The following is a 10,941-nucleotide window of genomic DNA, read 5'->3' as shown; positions in this document are numbered from 1 at the left end:
TTGGGGTTCATTTTTCACTATAAAAGGCCATGTTGTGGTTACAACATTCACACAACTCAAAACACAATTACTGATCATTCTAAGAAGCTCCCAAGCATCCATCTCTGCTCTATAAGCAAGACTCAACTTCTGTAAGTGATCTAACCCTTTGTGGTTTCACATTTCCTTAGTAAATGGCTAAAAACCAAACCGTCGTAAATACGGTTTGACTTTAAAATAACTCAGTAATGGATCAGTCTTATGACGAATCAAAAGTGGTTATGAGTTGGTATTTATGTGGGTAATAAACCTCTAAAAGGGTTCCCCCTGATCACCACTCTAACCATGTCAAATATCGAGTCAAACGTGCGGTTAAAAAGTCAACAGAAAGCTATTTTAGCGATTTATGCATAATCTGTAATGTATATGTTATGAAACCTGTTTTGACACTTATAAAACATGATATTAAGTATATAAACTTGTTTGCGCTCGTTTGAATCGATCATTTGCTATATTGACCCGGTTCGGAGCCGAATGTCGCAAAAGTTTGACTTTTGCTTTGACTTCAGTTCTGACCCGTTTTAGTGAGGTATAGATATACCTTAGGACTCTCTTAGGACCAGGTTACATGATGGTATAAACCTCTGTGATCGGTTCATGAGTTATCCGAGTCTTTTGCGCATTTCCGTCATTCGCCTAAAAGTTGACCGTAACGGCCTTTTGAAATTAAAACGAGTAATTCGGACGCGTGAACGGACCAGAACCTTGCTTATTAAATTATAAGCATGTCCTTAAAGTTTCACGTAAATCCGAGGTCTAGAATGAGAGTTATGCTAAATGGCGCATTTAAAGTAAACTTTAGTAATTAACGGCGCAATTAGCATAACACCTATCTAAACCAAGATTTCGTCACCAAAACTTTTACCCACTGTATTAAAATAATATTTTGGGAATTTTAAAGATTTTTAATAATTTTTACCTCGCTCATAACCTGCGGTTATGGCTACGGTTCGGTAAATACCGAATATGCCCTTTTCGGCCAAAACATGAGTTCTACAAGGTCTTTTGACCCGATTCCAGTTGCTACTGGTTTTAAATAATAAATAAGTATTTTAAGCTTTATAAGCTGTTCGGGAAACTCAGATTTCCTGTAGAACTCGAAAAGCTCTTTAAAAGTCTTTAAAATGACCGAAAAGCCCCTACGGGGCATAATATTAACTTAAACTCGTTACGGGCATCACGGATGGTATCCTACTGATACCACAACCCATTTAAGGCATATTGACTTAGGAAATAAGCGTACGACCCTCATGGTTAACCGTTTCGCCTATTGCGCGCACGGTTCGGCTTATGAAACTAGTTTTCATAAATTAGCCGATACGGGTCAAATTATATTATTTGAACCCCAAAATCCAGAGTGTGAACCATTAACCCATATAAAACAAGTCTCTGAACTTGTTGGGTCAGAATCACACTCCGTTCTCGGTTTTCGCCTTTTCGCGCGATTAAACCATATCTATATATATCGGAACCAACCGGTCTAGGCTACGGCCATTATAACGACTCGTTAGGATTCTAAGAGGTTAATTAAAACCTTCGTTCCAGAATAGGAGCCCCAGTAAAAGCTATCGGTGATTTAATCCAAATTAAGGAAATATACTTGCAAAGGTAAATACTTTAACTTATTTCCCCTATATGGGCTTGGGTTACGGTATACTAATACCGCTTGATTGAGCATTATATTCTTCCATCGCTTAGGTGGTTAATTAAATAATATGATCAGCTCATTTAAACAGTTTTGTTTCTTAAAAGCCTTTGGGGGGTTTAATGACCGTTGTCCCGGATATCCTTGGCATCATTTTACGAAATGGCCACGACCATCGACATCCCGGTGTAGGCGTACACCCGGTATATAGTGTCGACATTAAATTAAAAGACGTAGCCGTTGGTTTTTATACTACGGTTTTACGCAATGTGGTGTGTCTATAAATCTTTAACCCGGCACGACCCGGGCTACTGAACGCATAAAAGAACATGTAAAACGTTCACAAGATTTCATTATAATTTTCCCAAGTTATAAAAGAGTTTGTGCCTTGTGCATTCAAATCAATTTTAATAAACATTTTCAAATGTGTCAGTTGAATGTATTTACCAGTGTAAACTGACGTATTTTCCCCAAAAAGATTAAGTGCAGGTACTATACGAAATGGGCTGGTATAGGCGTCCTAAGCATCGTACATAGTCTCGCAAACTCGATGCTGCATCTGAATGGACAATATTTATTATTTTGATCCACTGTGGATATATTCAACTTCTGTAATACATTTGATATTACAACCAGAGGTTGAAGTTTATATATTTATCTTATGCTTCCGCTGTGCATTATATAATTGTGTGGTTTGACTATATTGTTGCCAACATCGTCACGGTAATCCCCCACCGGGCCCACCGGTGAGACACGTGGAAATCGGGGTGTGACACCACTGGACCATTTGTGATTTATCGCAAAGTCAATCGTTAATTACGACGGATTGACTTTTAAGCTAAACTATGCAAAACTAAGCCACAAAAGGGTAGGCATACTTACAGAAGCTTGGTGCACGACTAAAGATGTTACAAGAATGCTTGAGAGCTCCAGAAATGAACTAGAAAGCAGGTTTGAGGTGTGTTGAACATTGGTGCAATGCATTGCCTTTTATAGTGAAAATTTTGGCATAAGATCATTACAACTCACCCTACAATGGTTCATGGATGATCAGCAGGTGTCCCTGGGTGCTAGGGGACATGTAGAGGGCGCCCATGCTTCAATTAATGCATCAATGATCGTTTACAAGCTCAAACATTGAATCTGTCCAAGATTTCTGCATTTGGGACCTTCACGCGGGCCGCTTGAATCCTTAAGTCAGTAAACGGATCTTTATATGGCGCGCGGCCCGCATCAGCTTGATTGTTTCTGTAACGCGGCCCGCCTGAGGCTGGATTTCCAAGATTTTCAAATCTTTTGTCATGATTAGCCTGACCTTTCGGTTTCGAAGGGGTAACTTTGCGATTTGGTCCTCGATTACTTACAATTAAGGGCCTCGTGACTTTTACCCGCATTGTTAAGTCCCCGGTTAGTTTAATTACTATCCGAAAAGCCTTAACTTTTATTGTTGACGCTTTTAACCCCTCACATACGAATTTGATCATAACTTTCTCGTTTTAAAACGGAACTTCGCGAAATTCATATCGTATATTCTAGTGAGCGTATTTTATTGTTACAAAGTCTCGGGTTTGTCAAATGGTCACTCAGCGGTATAAATTAAACATGTTGACACATTTAACCCCTGTAGTTTGTAATCTCTCACTTTCTTCCGCGTTTCGCTCCGTACGATCCATGATTTATTCGTTTGAAGGTACGAGCATCATTTAGGGTTACTATACAGTATATTTACCCCTCGTTGACATTTTTAACCCTCGAATTTACATACTTTCAAGGTTTGTCAACTTTAGTCCTTTATTTAGTATTTAATACCACGTGTAAACTCATGACACGTGTCAACACATTATTGGACACAAAATTTCGAGGTGTTACACATAATCCTTCACCGGTGGTTATTCCTCACAACAATCAAGGAAAAACTTTTGAAGTGAGAACGAATTTCTTGCAAAGTTTGCCGAAATATAAGGGTCTAACAACGGAGGAACCCTATTTCCATTTAGAAGCCTACGACTCAATTTGCAACACTCTTGGGAGTCAAGGTTTTTCGGCCGATGATGTAAAGTTGGTCTTGTTTCAATTTTCTTTGGAGGATAAGGCAAAGAAGTGGTTCTACACTTTGCCTTCGGCATCTATTTATACTTGGGCGGAAATGCAACAAATTTTCTTAGACGAATTTCATACCGCCCAAAAGACCAATGATGTTAGGAAGGGGTTGAGGAGTTTCCAACAACAACAAGGCGAAATGTTTCATGAAGCCTTTAAGCACTTTAATATGATGACCAAGAATTGCCCGCATCATGGAATTGAACTGTGGGAGTTGATGAATGCTTTCCACGAGGGGTTAAGTGCCGAAGATGCTCGTGCTTTAATGTCCATTACAAATGGGACTTTTGGCACAAATTATGAGAATGACGATTGGGAGTTCTTGGAGCAAATGGCCATTACATCAAAGAGAAAAGCTCAAGCATCAAGGAGAGCACGACCGACCATTACCCGAACACAAGTGCATGCGATTGATGATGGTAATGTACAAACTTCTAATCAAATTTATGATGTTTGTGCTATTTGCAATGAAATAGGTCATGCGGCTGAAAATTGCCAAGTAGGTGATGGGCAATACGAAGAGGTTCATGCTGTGCAAGGTCAAGGAGGGGGTGGTAGAAATTACAACAATATAAATTCTAACACTTACCACCCCGGGTTGAGGAACCACCCAAACTTTCGGTATGGGAACCCTTCAAATCAAGTTAACCCGAATTTCCAAGGAAACCAAGGATTTCAAAGGCAATATCAAACGGGTCAAAGCTCTTCGGGTGGAAACGAAGTAATGGAATTGTTGAAGGCGATGCAAGTCGAAATGCAACGAATGAATCAACGTGATGAAGTTCGGATGCAAAAGGACGAGGCCCGTCATAAAGCTATTCAAACTCTGACTACTCAAATGGGTCAACTTGCGAGTGAAGTGGCAATTTTGAAGAAAGCAAAAGGCCAGCTACCAAGTGACACGGTGATAAATCCCAAAACATTAAAAGTGTTAACATAAATGTGGTAAGTACCGTTCCTAATAGAGAATTCAATGAAACATTTTTAACATCTTCTTGTCAAGTGAATGCAGGTTTGGAAAAGGATGCCGAGGTTGAAACGGACAGAGAGCATGGAGCACCAATCGTGCTATTCGTGTGGGAAAATTAAAAATCCCTCACGCATTGTTGGACTACGGGGCAAGCATGAGTGTGCTACCAGGCGATCTATACGATATGTACGACTTTGGTCCGCTTGAAGATATAGACACCATGGTGAGCTTGGCGGATGAAAGTTGGAGGCCTCCGCGGGGAATGGTTAAGAATGTTATGATTCGGTTGGGAGAATTCGAATACCCAGTGGATTTTCTGGTTTTAGATTATGCTACTACCACAATGGCGTCACAACAAAGGGTGATTTTGGGTCGACCGTTTCTCTATACAGCAAATGCTCAAATTGATTGTAGAGAAGGAATCATTAACATGACCGAAAAGAACCGTAAGTTGTCATTTAATGTTCAGACGAAGATGATTAGTTACGAGTTTGTTGAGGCGGATGATAGCGGGTTTAGTGAAAAGGTGTTGCAAAGAATGAGAAGAAATCACCCACCGGATCCTGAAGAAAAGCATATGGGTTCAAGCAAGAGCGTATTTGATTACCCACCGAGTCAAAACAAGATGGATGCATTTTGCTCAATGGCACAAGGAAGTGATGGAGATGGCAGGAACCGCTTCTTTGAGCCACCTTAAATGGGGGTGGCACGGTCTGGTTGAAGACCCGAAACTTAGCGCTGCTCGGGAGGCAACCCGGGGTTTTATATTGATCTTGCTATTTTTATCTTTCTATGTTTCAGGGCCATGGCGACATTCAAGTGTGGGGAAGATGTACGGATATTTGGGTGAAAGTGGTGATAGGAAGTCGGATTATCTACAACATCTGTTGTGACAAATTTCACCAGGTTAATGTACTCTTTCCTTAGTCTTGTTGTGTTCTTTAGCTTTGAAATATTGGTAGTTAGTTTGTTTGATTTTGTTTAAAAAATATAAAAAAAATACAAAAAAGAAATTTGGGATTTGAGAGTATTAGCGAAAGCTAATGTTGTTGGTTAAGAGCGATATTTCCCTCAAAACCATACATTGGGGTCAATGTATCCCAAGTGTGGGGATGGGGGGAATTTTTGAGAATTTTAAAATTTTTGTGAAGCCAAGCAAAAAGTTGTTGGAATTTAAACACTTGACATTGTTCCGCATGACACACCGACAACCCTTTCTAGTCATTTCTTGGTGAGTGTTTGAGCCACACATGATTATTAAAGATGCTTTCCTTGTTTTGAGTGGCGGTGTGTGTATTGTGTTAATAGAACTTGTGTACGAATTCTTGTTGAAGCCTAGGATTAACATGCTTGTGAAAATGATAGGGGACTTTTAGGTAGCCTCGTCTTGATGTGTGAGAGTGTGGGAATTGGGGGTTGGACCTCATACATTACATATATGAGCTTGGTATTGTGAGGGGTGGGGGTTTGGTCTTTAGAAAGCCATGTTTGAGCCTTATACCATTCGGTTGTGACCCAAACCTACTTCTTACAAAAACTTTACCTATTGAAACGACCCGGTTTAGGAATTTAATTTATGATTGTTGATGTTCTTGTATATATTGTTGAGTTTTATGTGTTATGAAAAAAAAGGAAAGAAAAGAAAAAAAAGAAAGAGAAAAATATGAGAAAAATACAAAAAAAAAGAAGTACTTAGTTGCAATGATAGTTTAGAAGTTGAAGAAATTGTGTATATAGTTGATGTTGTTTTATTTAGTAGTGAAAATAAAAACCGGGTCAAATCAAATTAGCTCATATATATATATATATATATATATATATATATATATATATAGGGCTGGGCTCTATAAGAAACCCCATCTTTTTTAAAAAACCTTGGAAACCCACCTCATCCATTGATTCTCTTTCATCCAACTTGATCAATGGCTCTCATCATTTTAGTAACAATTATAATTAAAAGAAATAGTATAATGCACATTTGAAAGTCTGGGAGGGCATTTTCGGTAGAACAAAACCCACCTTTTGGCATTAAAAATGACAAAACCCACTTGTGTCATAATCTCTCTCCTCTTTCTTCTAGTCAAATCTTTCAATTAACTATTATCTCTCTCCCATTTCTTCATCATTGAAAAGAAGAAAGCTTCATGGTCTTCAATGGTGATCCTTCAATGGTGATCTTCATTTGAAGATAATTTCAGCGTCATGTGGTCTGAAAAAATCACAAAGACAGACGCACGAGTGTGTGTGTGTGTGTGAGAAGAGCGATGACAAGATGAATGTTTTTAGAGAGAGAAAGTTGATGTTTTAGATAGAGAAACAACAATCTTTATCACAAAGACACACGCACGAGTGTGTGTGTGAGAAGAAGGTTTGAAGATCTTCTTCGTGTTCATCGGACGGGTATAGATCCGGTAAGTGTTCTTGAAATATCATTTCACACTTGATTTTTTGTTGAAATGGTTGTTAATATGTTTTTGTGTGCTGAAATTGTTTTAGTATTGGTTAATGGGGTATCCATGGTTAATGTTAATGTATTTTAAATAAATCAAAAACTTTAGGATGAGATTTTGAACGGGTTTTTTTGTTGGTTTAGTTGCTTGTTAGGGGCTTTTGATCTTAACAGTAGCTGTTTTTTTGTTGGTTTGAGTTGCTTGTTTGGGTTTTTGATCTGAATAGTAAGTGTTTTTTTTTTGTTTGGTTACTTGATTCACAGACTCAGGCCCATAACACGTGTTAAGCCCCCCTGTTATAATGTTATATAACGTGTGTTGATTTACAGAAACAAACTCATAAAGATATTTAATTGAGAAGCTGGATGGATGTAGGAGAAGTTAATGTGTGTTCTAGTAATGGTTAATGTTAATGTATTTTAAATAAATCCAAAACTTTAGGATGAGATTTTGAAGGGGTTTTTTTTGTTGGTTTGGTTGCTTGTTTGGGGCTTTTGATCTTAACAATATTTTTTTTGTTGGGTTGCTTGATTTACAGAGACAGACCTGTAACATGTGTTAAGCACCTGTTAGAATGATATATAACGTGTGTTGATTTACAGAAACAGATCCATAAAAGATATTCAATTGACAAGCTGGATGTATGTAGGCGACGTTAATGCGGGGACATTGAATAAGTCACATCCTTTGGGAAAGAAGTCTTCCTTCATTTATAACATGTGTTAGTGGTTCATGCTGTAACAGAACACCATGATGTAAACCTGACATGTGTTCATGTATAACATGTGTTAAGCCCCTGTTAGAATGATATATAACATGTATTAACCTTTTGTTAATTAAAAAAACAAGTAATATCTATTTTATTTTTGTTGATGTTTAAAATATCCGATAATGTGGATACTGAGCGTAAAACTTGCACAAGTAATAAGTGTACAAGTTAGTATGTAACGTGTAATATGAAACGAGCCATTTATGGTAACACATGTACCGGTATAATATGAAACGGGTCATTTGTTTTGCACATTTTGGAATGTATAACATGTGTTAAGCCACTGTTATAATCTTTTTGTAACCTGACATGTATTCATGTATAAGCTAGTGGTTTACAATGTGTTAAGCCTCTGTTATAATCTTAGTTTAACCTAACATGGTGTCATGTATACCTGGGATAAAATGTGTTAAGCCTCTGTTATAATCTTGGTTTAACCTAACATGGTGTCATGTATAAGCTAGTGGTTTCCAAAACACCATGATGTGTATATACATACTGTAACATGTATTAAGCGACTGAAATATATAACATGTGTTAAGCATCTATTATAACATGTGTTAAGACTTCCATAATAGATGCATAAACTCCAATAGTAACTTAATAACAACAGAGTAAACCTGATATAACGTGTGTTAAGCCTCTATTATAACATGTTTTAAGACTTCCAGAATGGATGCATAAACTCCAATAGTGTGTTAAGACTTCCAGAATGTGTTAAGTCCAATAGTAAACTCCAATAGTAATATGTGTTAAAACTTCTAGAATGGATGCATAAACTCCAATAGTAACTTAATAACAACATAGTATACCTGATATAACGTATATGTTAAGTCTCTTTTATAACGTGTGTTAAGGCTTCCATAATGTGTTAAGTCCATACCGTTTTAACATCATGTACTAGACAAAACAATAAGAGTCTCAAAATACATATTACTAGTAAACGAAAATACATAGCACTAAGAAAAATGGTGGAGCTTCCTTTGACAGTCTGCCTTAGCTTTTCAGCGGCTACCTTTGCTGCTTTAGCTTTTCAGCGGCTACCCTTGCTTTATTGTTTGGGTCGGTCTTGAAACGGTTTGTAAACATGTGGGTGTGCGTATGCCATGGAAGTTATAAAAATGTGTTTTCATGTCTCACGTAACACCTGTTATGTTGTACATGGGTTTCATGTCACATGTAACACATGCATGTCCGAGAAGTTCAAACTATAACACGTGTTAGTTGTGTTGTGCTGTAACATAAACATGGTCATGATCCTTGAGCATCTGATCCACGTTTGACGAAACCAACGTTTGCTATAACACGTGTTATTTGTGTTGTGCTGTAACACAAAAATAAAAACCTGTAAATTACATAAACATTTACCCCTTTTAAGAACCATTTTAACAAAAAAAATCATGTTTCATCTCTAAAACAGCCATTACACAAAAACCTATTAACAACCAGGTTTTATGAATAATTTTTGATATTGTAAGTGTAAAAAATGGAGCCAGATGTTGAATATCATCTTATAAAGTCCATACCTATATCAATTTTAAATTCAATATTTTATTGGTTCAATATTTAAGTGTAAAATAGTAGAACCGTAAATTATAATCATCTTTCAAAAGTTCATACCTACATGCTCAAGTTATCAACTAACATAAACTCCACAAAATCAGAAAAATCCATACGAAATACCCAGAATTAAACATATATGAAAACATATGTTGCATAAAACTAAAAGAGTGTAAAAAACTCACAAATATCAAGATCTGAAACAACATATACAAATCATATTTTATATAAACAAAAAAAGTGGAAAAAACTCACAAATATCCAAATCTGTAACAACATTATGAAACATGTGGACAAAGGAGATCTAAAAGGAATGGAACAAGATCTGGAAGGGGTTTCCACGTGGATCAGACTTCATATATTAACATCTTCATCACAAAACCACGTTCTTCATCAGGGATTGATCGATCTGATTTTCGTTCTTCACTTCCTTCTTCATCGTTGTCAATGAACCTGTTGGGGAAACTATGGACCGGTGACATTAACTCGGAGGTTGGTGGATTTGTCTCCATGGCCATTAATGGAGAAATGATAATTTGGAGGAGAAGATGAAATATGCACTTTCTCTTTCTGTTAAAAGAAGATATAAATTAAAATGAAATGAAATAGGGTAAAAGAAATATGGGGTGGCTGATTTGAACACATGAGTTGATTGGCATTAAATGATCATGTTAGATCAAATTGGGAAAATAACTTGGGTTGGGAAATTACTGATATAACCTTGAGAGCAAAAAGGATTAACAATGGACTATGGCAACGTGGATTAATATAGGCCACAAGTAAGGTTTCCTAAGTTTTCTAAGTAAATGGGGTTTTTTACATAGCATCCTCATATATATATATACCACCATTTTCCTACCTTTGCACCTAGCCCCGTTACAACCCGTAAGTTCCTTTGATTCAAAAGCATGATAGATATTGGTTAGGAGGAAATTTGATTCTTATACAAGCTTATTGTCGCACACACACGCATTGAGTGGGTTAGCATTATGTGATATTCTTGCTTGTCACCGAGAGTTCTTGAGTGGCTAAGGGCCGTAGGTTACGGCTCCCATGTTCTTGTCTGGATGCATAGCCGTAAAACAGGAGAGGAGAGGCGTAAGACTTCATTGCTCGCCGTAACCTACGGCAGGTGGCCGTAGGTTACGGCCCCATGTTGACCTGTTGACTATGCTTACCGCCGTAACCTACGGCGGAGGGCCGTAGGTTACGGCTCTGACTAAAACCAAACTTGTAACTCCCTCATTAAATTGCCATTTTTATGGAATTTATGGGGACTTATGATTAGGAATCGGTTACTACCTGCTAAGGGACGAGTTCGTGAGTATATTTAGAGATTGGGAGTGAAGAAAACATATCTTATCATCTATTTTCTATCTAGTTAAGTGTGTTGAACAAGAATAGCTTT

At 37.4% G+C, this 10,941-nt stretch overlaps 1 non-coding gene across 1 annotated transcript; it reads right to left on the bottom strand.

The window, feature by feature from the left end:
- Nucleotides 1–3,878: 3,878 nt before the first annotated feature.
- On the bottom strand, nt 3,879–3,985 carry LOC118483611. The gene has a single exon (XR_004870898.1). It is a non-coding gene; the product is annotated as a small nucleolar RNA R71 (small nucleolar RNA).
- Between the last annotated feature and the right edge of the window lie 6,956 nt (nt 3,986–10,941).

The sequence above is a fragment of the Helianthus annuus genome, chromosome 10 (assembly GCF_002127325.2).
Source record: "Helianthus annuus cultivar XRQ/B chromosome 10, HanXRQr2.0-SUNRISE, whole genome shotgun sequence".
Taxonomy (NCBI): Eukaryota; Viridiplantae; Streptophyta; class Magnoliopsida; order Asterales; family Asteraceae; genus Helianthus; species Helianthus annuus.
The sequence above is the reverse complement of the archived record's forward strand: the minus strand, read 5'-3'. Positions and strand labels throughout refer to the sequence as shown.